Source organism: Podarcis liolepis (assembly GCF_965112155.1).
Source record: "Podarcis liolepis genome assembly, chromosome: 2".
Lineage (NCBI taxonomy): Eukaryota > Metazoa > Chordata > Lepidosauria > Squamata > Lacertidae > Podarcis > Podarcis liolepis.
The window spans coordinates 77,361,163-77,373,436 of NC_139555.1; the positions used below are offsets into that span (position 1 = coordinate 77,361,163).

Sequence of the window (12,274 nt, forward strand, 5' to 3'; positions counted from 1 at the left end):
ATTATCTGTGGCAGCTGGTAACAATACAGTTTTGGGCATATGTTGGAGACACACATCTTTACCTGGGCCTTTGACAACTGAGATGCATATTTTCAGGACAAATTCCCCCCCCCCCATTTTTGTGATTACATTTTTGTAATGATAAGGTTTACTATTTTTAAGAAACCTATTTTTAACATTGTATTTTAAATTGCAACCCACCCTGGGACCTTAGAGTGAAGCATGGGTAATAAATTAAAATAACAGTAATAGTAATACTCAGAAGTAAGCCCTAATGCATTCTTCCAAGTATGTAAAGTTAGGGTTGTAGATTATGTGTCTCATAAATATTACAGTATAACCTTATTAACTATTTTGTTGCTGACCAGGGCAATAAGTATCCAAGCTAAGCTCTTGTCAATTGAGCCCTGTTTTTTTGCCATTACACTTGCCTAGATTTGCAAGGCACATGAATTGTGCTCAGATCCAGAGCTCTTTCTTTTTCAGATGAAAATACCCTTCTCATCTTGCATCACTTGCTATGAAGGAGTTGTGTAGGTTCCCTTCAAAGCATGGTGCCATACTGAGACTATGGAGTCAGCATAAAATAAATTGACTTTGACACTCAAATAAATTAAATGAAAGGAACTATGTTTCATTGTACTTCATTGTACTAATTTTCTTATCTAGGCATTTCAGCTGAGCTCTGTGAAGTTTATTACGAATTTTCTCATGCTAGTACAAGACAGACGGAAAGATCATCCTCACCACTTTGCACATTTAGCAAGATTCTGGTAAAATGCACATTTAAAAATAAATATCAGAATTTAAAAAGAGCTCTGAACAGCTGCCTAGGGGAATAAATTGTAGCTCTATTCCTAGAAGAATAAGCAGAATTAGTAGAATAAGGCCTGCTATAGATTTATGAACTAATTCTTAATAGTTTTGGTATTTTAGTACTACAATAAGTTCATGAAAATGTATAATCTGTTTTATTTGTTTTATTATGCTGGACAAATTCTCTTAAATTACTTAGAGCAAAATTGTCTACTTCCTGATGTCATCCATTCTTATGATTGCATTCCCCCTCATTTCTGTTGTTGTTGTTGTTGGCATGTGGTCCAAAGGAAAGCAGAGCTATACATTTGGCAACAACTTGGCTGCAGGGGTTGCCAGCAGAAGACCTATAATATGTCATCCAACTGTCTTAGGGACCCCATTCCAGATATGTTTACTCCTTAACCTCCTTAGAAGAAGAAGAAGAAGAGTTTGGATTTGATATCCCGCCTTTCACTCCCTTTAAGGAGTCTCAAAGCGGCTAACATTCTCCTTTCCCTTCCTCCCCCACAACAAACACTCTGTGAGGCGAGTGGGGCTGAGAGACTTCAAAGAAGTGTGACTGGCCCAAGGTCACCCAGCAGCTGCATGTGGAGGAGCGGAGACGCGAACCCGGTTCCCCAGATTACGAGACTACCGCTCTTAACCACTACACCACACTGGCAGGGGGTATGGATTATTCCTCGGGGTTTACTGCTGAAGCTTTCTCACAAATGATAGCATGCGCGTGCACACACATTCACCACACCTACACACACATGCAGACAGACAGCTGCATATTCAGACAGCCCTTCCACTAGACTACCAATCAGCAGAAGGAGTAGAATTATTCCCCATCACAGCACTTTGGTGGGGTGGAAACAAAGGGCGGAAAGAGAAGCCTTCTTCTCACTCTGGACACTGGCATTGCAAGAAGGTCTTAGGAATCAGGAAGGGGCCCTCATTCCTGTTTCCTGAGTTTTAAAATCCTGTAGTAGTGATAGCTCTTTTAAAACACTAAGAAGAGATGGCCAATTTGGACGCTGAATGCATTTTAGAAACCCCAAAATGCCTTAAAAAACTAGAAAAAAATTGCATGGACAAGGAGCAAATGGAAAAGGGGTTTGTTTGGTTTTAAATTAAAGACATTTTTCTATTTTGGAGAGGTGTGTCTTTGAGGCAACCCAAATGACCTATGGTTATGGACTGTGAACCAGTTTAGCCACCCCTGAACAACCGCAATTCCAGTCTTCCTTCTCAGATGTGAGTCCAATTAAATAACATTATTTTTTGACTTTTTGAAATAAAGTCAAGAATCCCAGTAGAGTGGGTTTTTTTTAAAGTGTATTTCAGTATTAATTGTTTTAATTGTTCAGCTAGTATTGTTTCTAAGAAATTCTAGGATGTAAAATATGATGGAATGTTATGAATGTACATTTATGCTATAGAAACTGCTGTAATGATCTCATTAATTTGTTTGTTAATCTCTTATTAAGGCTAAATCCTGACTTGCATTCAGCCCATTATGGCTAGACTCCAGTGCCATATTCATTTGGACACTAATCCAAACGTCCATCAGAGTCCTCAATTAGGTCTTCTTTTCTATCTAAAAATATTACTCAGTGCCTAGTAAAGCCAAAATTCTGCTCCAGCCAGGCTTTACTTTTGCAAAAGTTTCTGCAACTTCTGGTAAAAAGACAGTCATAGCAGCATCAGCCCAGTATCCTCAGAATCACCCTGAAGTTTCACCCTTTGCTTGATGTTACCTTTATAAATTTATTACCAGGAAACATGGAGTGGATACAGAGGATCATTTTACCACATGTGCTATACAACATTTGGCCCCATGTTTGCACATGAAGCATAGTAATACATCCTTAGCACTTGGCACGAGGAGACAGATTATCAAGTTATCCTGGAGTGTAAAAGACAGTGGATAATGTCATCATACCTACATGGGATTCCTGCCTAACCCTTATGTAGGAAAACATTGCATTGTGCACCTGAGGGTTTGAAAGGTACTTATTCATCGAATTTATACTTCATTTTTTAATCTAGCTGTCGTAAATATATGTCTTATATCATCTATATCTTATACTATTTTCTAAAAATGAAGCTGATGCCAGATCTCAAATACCTTGATGTTTAATACTAAAGGCAAAATAAAGTTAACTCTTCTTACCAGAGAGCCATGGTTCAAAACTTGGCAGAGGAGGGGTTATACAGCAACAAGGAATTTGCACTCTAACATTAATAGAAAAACTAAACATCCCAGTTCAAAAACAAAACTGATTTGCTATAAAGCCTTTTCTTTAAGTATTATAATTTATGTATATTATTACTTCTGAAGTGGCAAGACAAACTTCAATGGTGACCTATATTCATCATTTCTTAATCATAAGGAAATTAATCACAAAATAAATAGTGTCTTATCTCTAGGGATCCCCAAACCTTTTTTTTAAAAAAAATAATTCAGGCCAAATGCTGCCTTTCATTATATTCTACCAAATGCCAAATTAAAAATTACCCAAAAACACACAAACTAAGTTTTTGCTTCGTGTTACTATGATGCATCAGCATTTAGGCAGTAGTGTATGAGATAATTCTGGGTTACAGTATGTCCCACCCTGAATAAAAATGGATGCTGCTTAGGAAATGACTGCAAATACTCTTATTGTGCAACTTTATTTATGTGTCAAGAACTATCTGATCACACTGAAAGTTAGGGGAATTATCCTTGGATTCTTCAACAATGCCTTGGTGCCTTGAGGGTAAGCCTGCAATCCTATATACCAGAGGTGAGACATCTTTGGCACTTCAGAGGTTGTTGGACTCGCATCTACCACAGCAGCATGGCTAATGGTCATGGATGATGGAAGCTGTAGTACAACAACATCTGGAGGGTTTCCTAGTTCTGTTGTGAACCATATATATTCTACATGAATAAAGCTTAATGTTCTGAGTAGACCAATATATGATTGGATTATTAAATGATGCACACTGTGCTCTGTTTGGGGCTGCCTGTGGAAACTCTAGCTACTCTAGAATGTGGCAGACATATTATTAATAAGATCTGGTCCAATGATATCAGGAAAGATGTTGATTTGATCTTTAAAGGCCTGTAGGACCTCAATAAGTGCCTCATCCCAAATGTGCCCTTTCTCCAAATTGTGAGATTTTCAGATGAAGTGATGCTCTCTGGGCACTACTGCCAGCAAAGATAATGAGTAGTGTGCCTTCTATACAATGGTATACATCCTCATGGTTGCATTCCTATTTAGTAATTGGCCCATATGACCAATTCATAGGGGATATTTTAAAATGTTGTTAGCTGCCACAAAACCTATATTTTTGGCCAGTTAATGAGAATAAACAAGCGTCAGGTATGCTGCACACAAGACAATTTCCTACACATATACCTATTCCATGTGGGAAACATGTTTTATTTGTTTAATACATTTATATACCCTACCTTGCATCCATGGAACTCAAGGTGACATATAGGAGCATAAATATAGTGTTGAACTTCTCCCAGTACACTGCAAACATGAAATTGCTCTTGAATGTCATAAAAGTGTGGCAAGCTTTTAAGATCTCCAGAATTTGTCACTAGGCTGACAAGATGTTATTTAAAAAAATGGGGTGAGCGGTAAGAGGAAGAATTAAAAAACAACAACAACTAGAGCACCTAGGGATGATGGGAGTTGAAGTCCCAAAACATCTGGAGGGCCGAGTTTGCCTGTGCCTGAATTAGACTGAAACAGCAGCCATGAGTTCAGTTTGTAGACTCAGTTCCAGGATGGAGATTTCAGGTTAAGATCCTTGCAGGTGCTACAGATAACAGGTTACACACCTAGGACTCTGAGATGAAAGCACAATGACTTACCTACACCATCAGATGTTCAAACAAGCTGGAAGTATACAACACATGTTCTTTTTTCCTTATCAACTTAGAACAGCTAGGCTGGTATTATCTCTCTTATATGAACACATGCACCTGCCTGTGAAGGGTCAAGGACAATGCATACACCTCCTCTAGCAACTAGTTATGTCTCATTAGGAAGGCATTAACAATTTTGTGAGCCATTGCATTAATTTTTAGCACCCAAAACACTTTGTGCTTTGTAAATGGCAATGACCTCACAGTACAATCTCAAAAAAAGGGTTGCCATTCACTAAATGATAGCTCCTCAAAATGGACAGAACATGGTCCATTACTATTTATCAGTCTGGGGGACAACAGAATTTTTTGGCGGATTATGTATTGCATCACATGCCCTTACCTTCTGAAATCTATGAAATTGGATATGCAAATATGATGTCTATAACCCAAGGTACTATTTTGGCTAGTGGAACAGAACATATTCCTCTGAAATCTCAAATGATGACCAGCACAAATTATGATCATGCTTATAAGGACCATTTAGTGTTTACTAAAGCAACCTTCTCAGGGTTAAGTTGGTTACTAATCTTATGACTAATTATCAAAAGCTGTAACACCAATTCTGTCCATAGTGCTATCTTCTGACGGACTGTAATGGTTTGGAGTGATAATGCAGGCCAGCTTCATGGATAATCTGTGTCTGTATTGTTTGAGAACTGTGTTAGAAAACTGATTTTGTAGCCAGCAGTACTGAATGCTATGAAAAGCTGGTGTGAATGTAATGACATCAATTGTGCCAACACATATCAAAGCAAGTATTAATATTTGCTTTACACTTAATGCAACAGCTGACTTTTTGCCTCCAGGCCTCCAAAAAGCAGCCTGTTTTTAGATTGTTCACTTGGATATCACATATCTTGAATGTAACAAAAGTGTCAGCCAAAAACGAATTTCTCTGACATATTTCCTTCCTCTTACCTCTTTGGCATAAAAAGGAGTAAAGCTTTAAAATGAACATATGATTATACAACACATGCTCATTCATTTTCCAGTTTGAATGCCAATTTACCATGAGCAGCGTTCACAATTTAGAGGTCCAGTGTTCAAGCAGATAGGTATTCAGTCCATATTTTCAGCAATGGGAAAAGCACAGGCAGTCAATGTTGGGTTTGGGGTACAGCAATTTCTGCATCCAGGAAGATGCAGGTCTGGGTGGATGTCATAAGGCAAGGCATCTTAACTGTGTTGAAACTTAGGCTGTGGTTCATGTGCCTGTTAACTCTGCATCTAATGTGCTCCCCTGCTGGTTTAGGAAGTGGTGTACACATGACGTTAACCAAAATCCACATATATTCTATTATGTGTCTATCCTGTCATTTCATATGAAATGCCGCATTTTGATGCATTTCTCCCCAACCTAGTTTCTGTATCAACTGAGAACAAGAACAAATAAATAAAAGCCATGGGTGGTATCTTTACACTGTTGCTATAATGGAAAAGGAGGGGAGGAGATTATTGCCAATTTGGGGAAAGCCATGCGCTTAAAAGCATGGTATATATGCAGACATTTACTTGGAAATAGGTCACAGTGAATTCAATGGAACTTCCTCAGCTAAAGGTTGCAGCTTTAGACTAAGAGTAAGTCCCACAGTTCTTCTACGCAGGATTTATGTTTTGTTTGAATGATTGGGTTGCAATATAGGCAGCCCTATCAAACACAGTAGGAAGTAAGCTTCTAGTAAACAAGCAGTTATTTTTTAAAAAATATCATCCTCAGCACTTCACTGCCTAGAAACTGTGCCCAGGGAAGAGATGGGAGTACCAGCCACAACCTCTTCTTCCCTGCTATATTTGACCAGGCACAATCAAAAGGACTGGGCAAGAAATGGTTGCAAGGAGAGGCCACTGCTGCTTCTGATTGCTCACTTGCCACCTTGTTGGCAGAAGCTCTCTCTGCTCATTTACCCTTTCTCTTTCCACGGCATGGGTAGGAACGACTGGGACCCGAGTGAGTGAATGAGCGGGTGGGTGAGCAAAAACTTGCCACCATCTCAACTGGCCTTCTGTCCCTCTCTGGGTGGGAAGGATTTGCTGTGCACAGAGGAAGAGTGCAGGAGGCAACTAAATGTAATGCTTGCTCCTTGCGCAAGCAGCTGCCTTTACTTACTTGTACACCTGTTTTCTCCCTGTGGACAGAAGTGGCCAATGTGATGCCCTCAGCATCCTTCTTGGGGGCTTCGCATTGCTTGGCCACTGCAGGAACAGGGTACATGGGCCTTTGGCCTGATCCAGCAGGGTTCTTCTGATGTTCTGATGTCCTCCAGAGGTTGATGAATTTCAGCTCCCATGGAATGACTCAGTTGGTAGAGCACTAGTCTGAGGGTTGAGGGTTCGAGCCCCACATTGGACCAAAAGATTCCTGCAGTGCAGGGATTTGGTCCTCACAGTCCTTTCCAACTCCATAATTCGATGATTTGAAGACCATTGGCCATGCTGACTGCTGCCAAAAGAAACTGGAGTCCATGTTAGCCAGGCCCAACCTTCTCTCCAAGCTACCCAGAGAAACAGCAAGAAATCAGCTGATGTCTGCCCACTGCCTCACCTCTTTCTTGGTAGCACTGTGAGGTGAGCTGTCCTAGCTGGAGAGCATGGAGAAACTTTCTGGCCAAAGCATTTATTTATTTTTTGAGGGCGCAAAATGGCCTAGGAGTCCCTTCCCTCAGGTTGACTCATGGCCAACCTTCTCTCCCGCCTAAAACACTCCTTGTCATTGGCGTCGCCTGGCTGCACAGGAAGCTGCCTCAGAAAGAGGAGGGGCGGCCGGGGCAGGTCCTCAGCCAAGCGCCGCGTGCCAGACTTTCCACGCCGCTTCCCCGACCAGGGTCAGCAGCACCACCAGCACCGCTAGCGCCGCCCAGCTCTCTCTCGGCGGCTGGACGCGGCGGGCTCGGCTGCGCCTTAACTTTACCCCGGCGCGGGGCGGGCTTTGGCTACTTTGGCGGGAGAGGCGGAGTGGGGGGTACGGAGCCGCCCGGCGGCAGGTGCGGGTCTCTTCTGGCGGGGGCGGGGCCGCTTCGCCGGGCTCCTCGGAGCGGGCTCGCGAGCGCCTTTGTGTTGTGAGGGGAGAAAGGAAGAAGCCAGAGCCGGGAGACTACAGCGGAGCAGCAGCCACTGAGCAGCGGGCGCCGAGCTTTAAATGAGCATTCACACCGCGCGGGGAGAGCAGCGCGGGCTGGCTCGGACGGAGCGCGTGTGGAGGCAGCGAGCACGTCCCCTCGGCTCCAGCAGGTAGGTCGGGCGCCAGGAGGAACGCGAGGCTGGGGGAGAAGCAGCAGCAGCAGAAGAAGAAGAAGAAGAGGAAGGGGCAAAGCGGGAGGTTGTCTGAAGCAAGACAGCGAAGAAGAAAGGCTCTTTGGCGGGCAAGGGAGGAGGGGGGAGGCTCCGAAGAGCCAAAGGGAAATGCTGCTAGCGGGACAAGGCGACAAGGAAAGGAGGACACGGAGCCGAAGGGACCGCTATGGGAGTTGCTCGGAGGCTTGGGGAGATGAGGGTCCAGCCTGGGATGTCAGTGGTCAGGGTAGAATGAGAGGAACCAGAGGGGCTGGATCGAGCGCCAAATGGTGATTCTGATCTGGAATCCTCTGTTTAGTGTGCTCTGGACCATGTTTTGGAAAGGGTGGTTCTGCCGTGGTCACTATTTTGCATTGCCCCCTCCCCATCCACACCGTTTCTAATTTTCCACAGAGGGGGTGGAGAATACTAATGATTTGGTTTGCGTTGATGGTGCGCGTCTTTGGCGCCTCGAAAGGATGGGCAGGTAAACCCAGGCGCGCAGCTGTGGACACTTTCGTCCAAACGGAAGCAAGCGTTTTGCTGCCCATCCATATTTTTGTTTTATCTAGGTCGCCGTCTTTCTACCTGTGGAATCTACCTGTCCTGGACAGATAACACTGTGCTGTGCTTTAGTGTGCAAAGACTATCTCAGCAGCTCACAGTTCTGAACTTAATGATGTAAACTGAACTAGATGCCACAATTCCACGTTGTGGAAATGTGTGTGGTGAAATAACCATTGGTGTCTACTGGCACAGTTTGATACTGTGTACATAGAGCTTTCTGAAACAGCAACAAAATGATGTTTGAGGTTGTGTGTGTGTGTTTTTAAAAAAGTCTTGCACGAAACATTCACATTTGTATAGTTTGAGCAGATGGAAAAGCCTGATTAATACAAGAGGCTATATAATGTGAAGAAGGTGGATAATATGCACAGGTACCCAAGTGTAGGCTGTTAAAGCGTAGTAAGACTGTTGTAAACCATGTCTGCAATCCTATACACATTGTCCAGATAGTAAGCCCTATGGAACTGAATGGCGCACACTCTTGAGTAGAACCTATGGAATTGTACTATAGATGGAGCCAGCCTTTTCACAATATAATTGGATCTGGCATAAACCTTCATCAAATACCATTTTGATGACTATGTCTTAAGTTTAAACAAAATTAGGTTTTCTTAGCATGCAAAACTCTTATATTCTTGTGCTTGCCCTAGTATAAAAAATTATCAGACACACACTGAGACAATATTGTGTTGCCAGCTGTGCCCAAAGATTTGCCTTTTCTCTGTGCTGATTGTTGGCCACTTTGTGTTTGCTTCTCATTTGCACCCTGTCATGTTGCCTTCTGCACAGTGATATCAGCAGTGACACAGAATGCTTGAGATGCTCCTGAAAGCCAAGAGCTTTGGTAATGAAGGTCACTGAGCAGGCATTTACCTAATGTCAGCAGAGTCATTCTTGTTCCCAACTTATCCCTAGAGGCAGAGTTCTTTAAGGTACTGATCTCCAGCCTAACCTAAATTTACCTGTAGATTACTGAATTGCAGAACTCTCTGGACATAAACATACAAGCCCCTCAGCGGAACTGATGTACTGCATTTCCCCCTTTTCGTATAGGCTGCATTTATTCAATAGTCCCATGCTTAGTTGGGGCTACCTATCTAATTAAATTCAGTGAGAGTTCAGTGAGTAAACATGCAAAGAATTGCAGTGCATCGCAACTAAATAAAGCATTTTAAAAAACATTTAGATTGAAACCTTTCTGTTCTGTTGAAGTAGCCAGTCTGGGCAGATAAAAGCAACATTAATAAAATGGCAGCGTCAACTGGAACCATTAAATTTATATTCGAATGAGTTGATAAATGCATTTTAATGAACCTAGTCAATAAATCATTATAAACATCTGGCAATGATTCAGACAGCTCCACATTATTTCTGTTTGAATTTGGGACAGAAGAATGAGATAAGAAGTCAATGAAAATGTAATTACCAGTGGCATTAATATTTTTCTTAAATGGAATGTCAGGAATGTTAAAACGTTTTATGCGTTGATTCAGAAATTATCAGTGAAACAATAATGGATGTTGCATTGCATTTGTAAATGGAGTGGTATGTGTTTCTTTCATTCAGTGGAATATATTCATTATTTTTTCCCATTGATGTTGCCAGTCTTCCAAAATAAATGGAAATTTCAAATAGAATTGAATAAAAACAGTCAAATTTAGAACTTACATTAACAACCTTTGCTTTTATGTAATGTCTAATTGAAATAAGCAACTAATTTCAATTTCAACAGTGAAAGGACAGTGGAATTTGCCTCTCAGTAGACATGCATAGGATTGTATTGCCAATAGGTGAAGCATCACATATATTACCAACGTAACAAATGTTATAGGGAGTACAGAGACCTTTATTCCAATCTTTTCTGATAATTTTTCATTACAGCAGTCCATGTCATCTTCACCAATGAAGGCTTAAATAGGATGATGTGAAATTTAAAAATAACTTTTTCAAATAATTGAGATGTTTCAAACCAACATGGTTGAAGTTTGATGCAGAATTAGAATTCTGAATGATAAAATAAATATATAAAGCATTTATAAACCAGTTCATATTGTAGTTAAGAAGCTATATTTTTCTGTTCACTTTACATATTTGCTCTGCTGCAGTGAAATTTATTTAAACATCCTCATACGATGCAAGCAAACTTTAAAGGAAACCAGGTCAGGAATAGATTGCGGGCATACAATCTATGCAATTTATGTCCAGAAATAGCTACCAGATACAATATGACAAACTTCTTTTTCATGCACAGATCAGTTTTCTTTAGGGAAATATATCTTTAAATTTTGCTGTTGCAAGAGTCAATTGCAATATGGTTTGGGACCATTTTATATGAGAGTATATAGCTGTCTAGAGACCAATATTGATCTAGCCAGAGTTGAGCACTTTTGAATTCCACTTATTTCAGTGGCAGAGATTTAGGAAGGCATACTTTTAATTAATGGATCTTAAAACTGCTTAACTGTAGATTGATCGTGCTAATAGCTCATTAATTTTATAAGGCTTATTTCCAGTACAGAGCTCATATGTGAGTGAAAATATGATCCTGAGCTCAGATTGGTGCTTAAATAATACTGACTTCTGGATTCAAGCATACTGTTGACGGGATTACAACCAAAACAGTTTAGAAGATTAGTTTTTGGCAAATAAATCTATTGCTGATTTTATCATAGACAGCGAAGTAACTTGCCTTTGGATTGAAATGACATACAAAACAAATATCTGCAACTGCATAATAAACTTCAATGAGATATTCATTGAAAATTTTGAATAAGACCATGGTATGTCTTCAAAGACTGGAAAAAGACAAAAGATCTGAAAGAAATCTTTACCATAAAGTTAATAAGAACAGAACCTTTTCCCCTGGCTTTCTTTTATTCTTATTGGGTGGCTTCTGATAGCTAGAGGCAATGAATTACTAATCTTAAAGCAGATGATGTCATCACATTCTTCCACTTGATTGATCATCAAAATAGGACAATAATGGGTTCTGAAGTATATGCCCCATCCCCTTAAAATTACTCATTCCTTGCAGGGACTGCCTGTCCTGTAGTGCTAAATTTCAAGTAAAAAAGTCAACCTAATATGTACATAAATGTGTACATTCCTACATTTAAGAATAAAAGACACAATGGGATTTAAATGGACAGAAAACTGCATGACCGTTCCCCTATGTGTGTGTGCGTGTGTGCGTGCTGTAGATATGGCTTTCGGAGAATGAATTTTAAGTTCTAATTGAAAGAGGTATGAATGCATTGGGCATTCTCGTTACATTTTGAACCTATTTTTCAATAAATTATTTTAAACTGGTAGTTTTCACAAATGGTAAGCAATTCATTCTTGATCTTGTTAGCGCACCTAGGCTAACAGGAGATGACTCATTTTCTTATTGACAAAGCTAAATTAGTTTACAAAAATGATACATAGTCTTCAGAAAGGTTGAATGGTGAGCTGAATTAACATCCAATTACAATTATAAATAATATAAAATTACAAGAGATGTTACATCAGTTGTCTATTATGACATCTATAATTTCAAAAATAATGTTAATAATATTTTAGGCTGTGGCCTTAACCCATTTTGCTTTCTTGGGTGTAGATTTTAGCAAAAACTAGTGCTGGGTGATGATAACATTTTAAGTGTTATATTATGGGAGAATTAAAATGAGCCTTATTTTACGGATACAATATTAATTTGCA

At 40.4% G+C, this 12,274-nt stretch overlaps 1 protein-coding gene across 1 annotated transcript in view; it reads left to right on the plus strand.

Moving 5' to 3' along the window:
* The first annotated feature begins 7,514 nt into the window (after positions 1–7,514).
* The window catches only part of SLC6A1 (solute carrier family 6 member 1), an 81,675-nt gene continuing 76,915 nt past the window's right edge, over positions 7,515–12,274 (plus strand). Inside the window, exon 1 of the mRNA XM_083488994.1 lies at positions 7,515–7,966. The gene's annotated coding sequence lies outside the window, so the exon portion shown is untranslated. The remainder of the gene's footprint in view (positions 7,967–12,274) is intronic.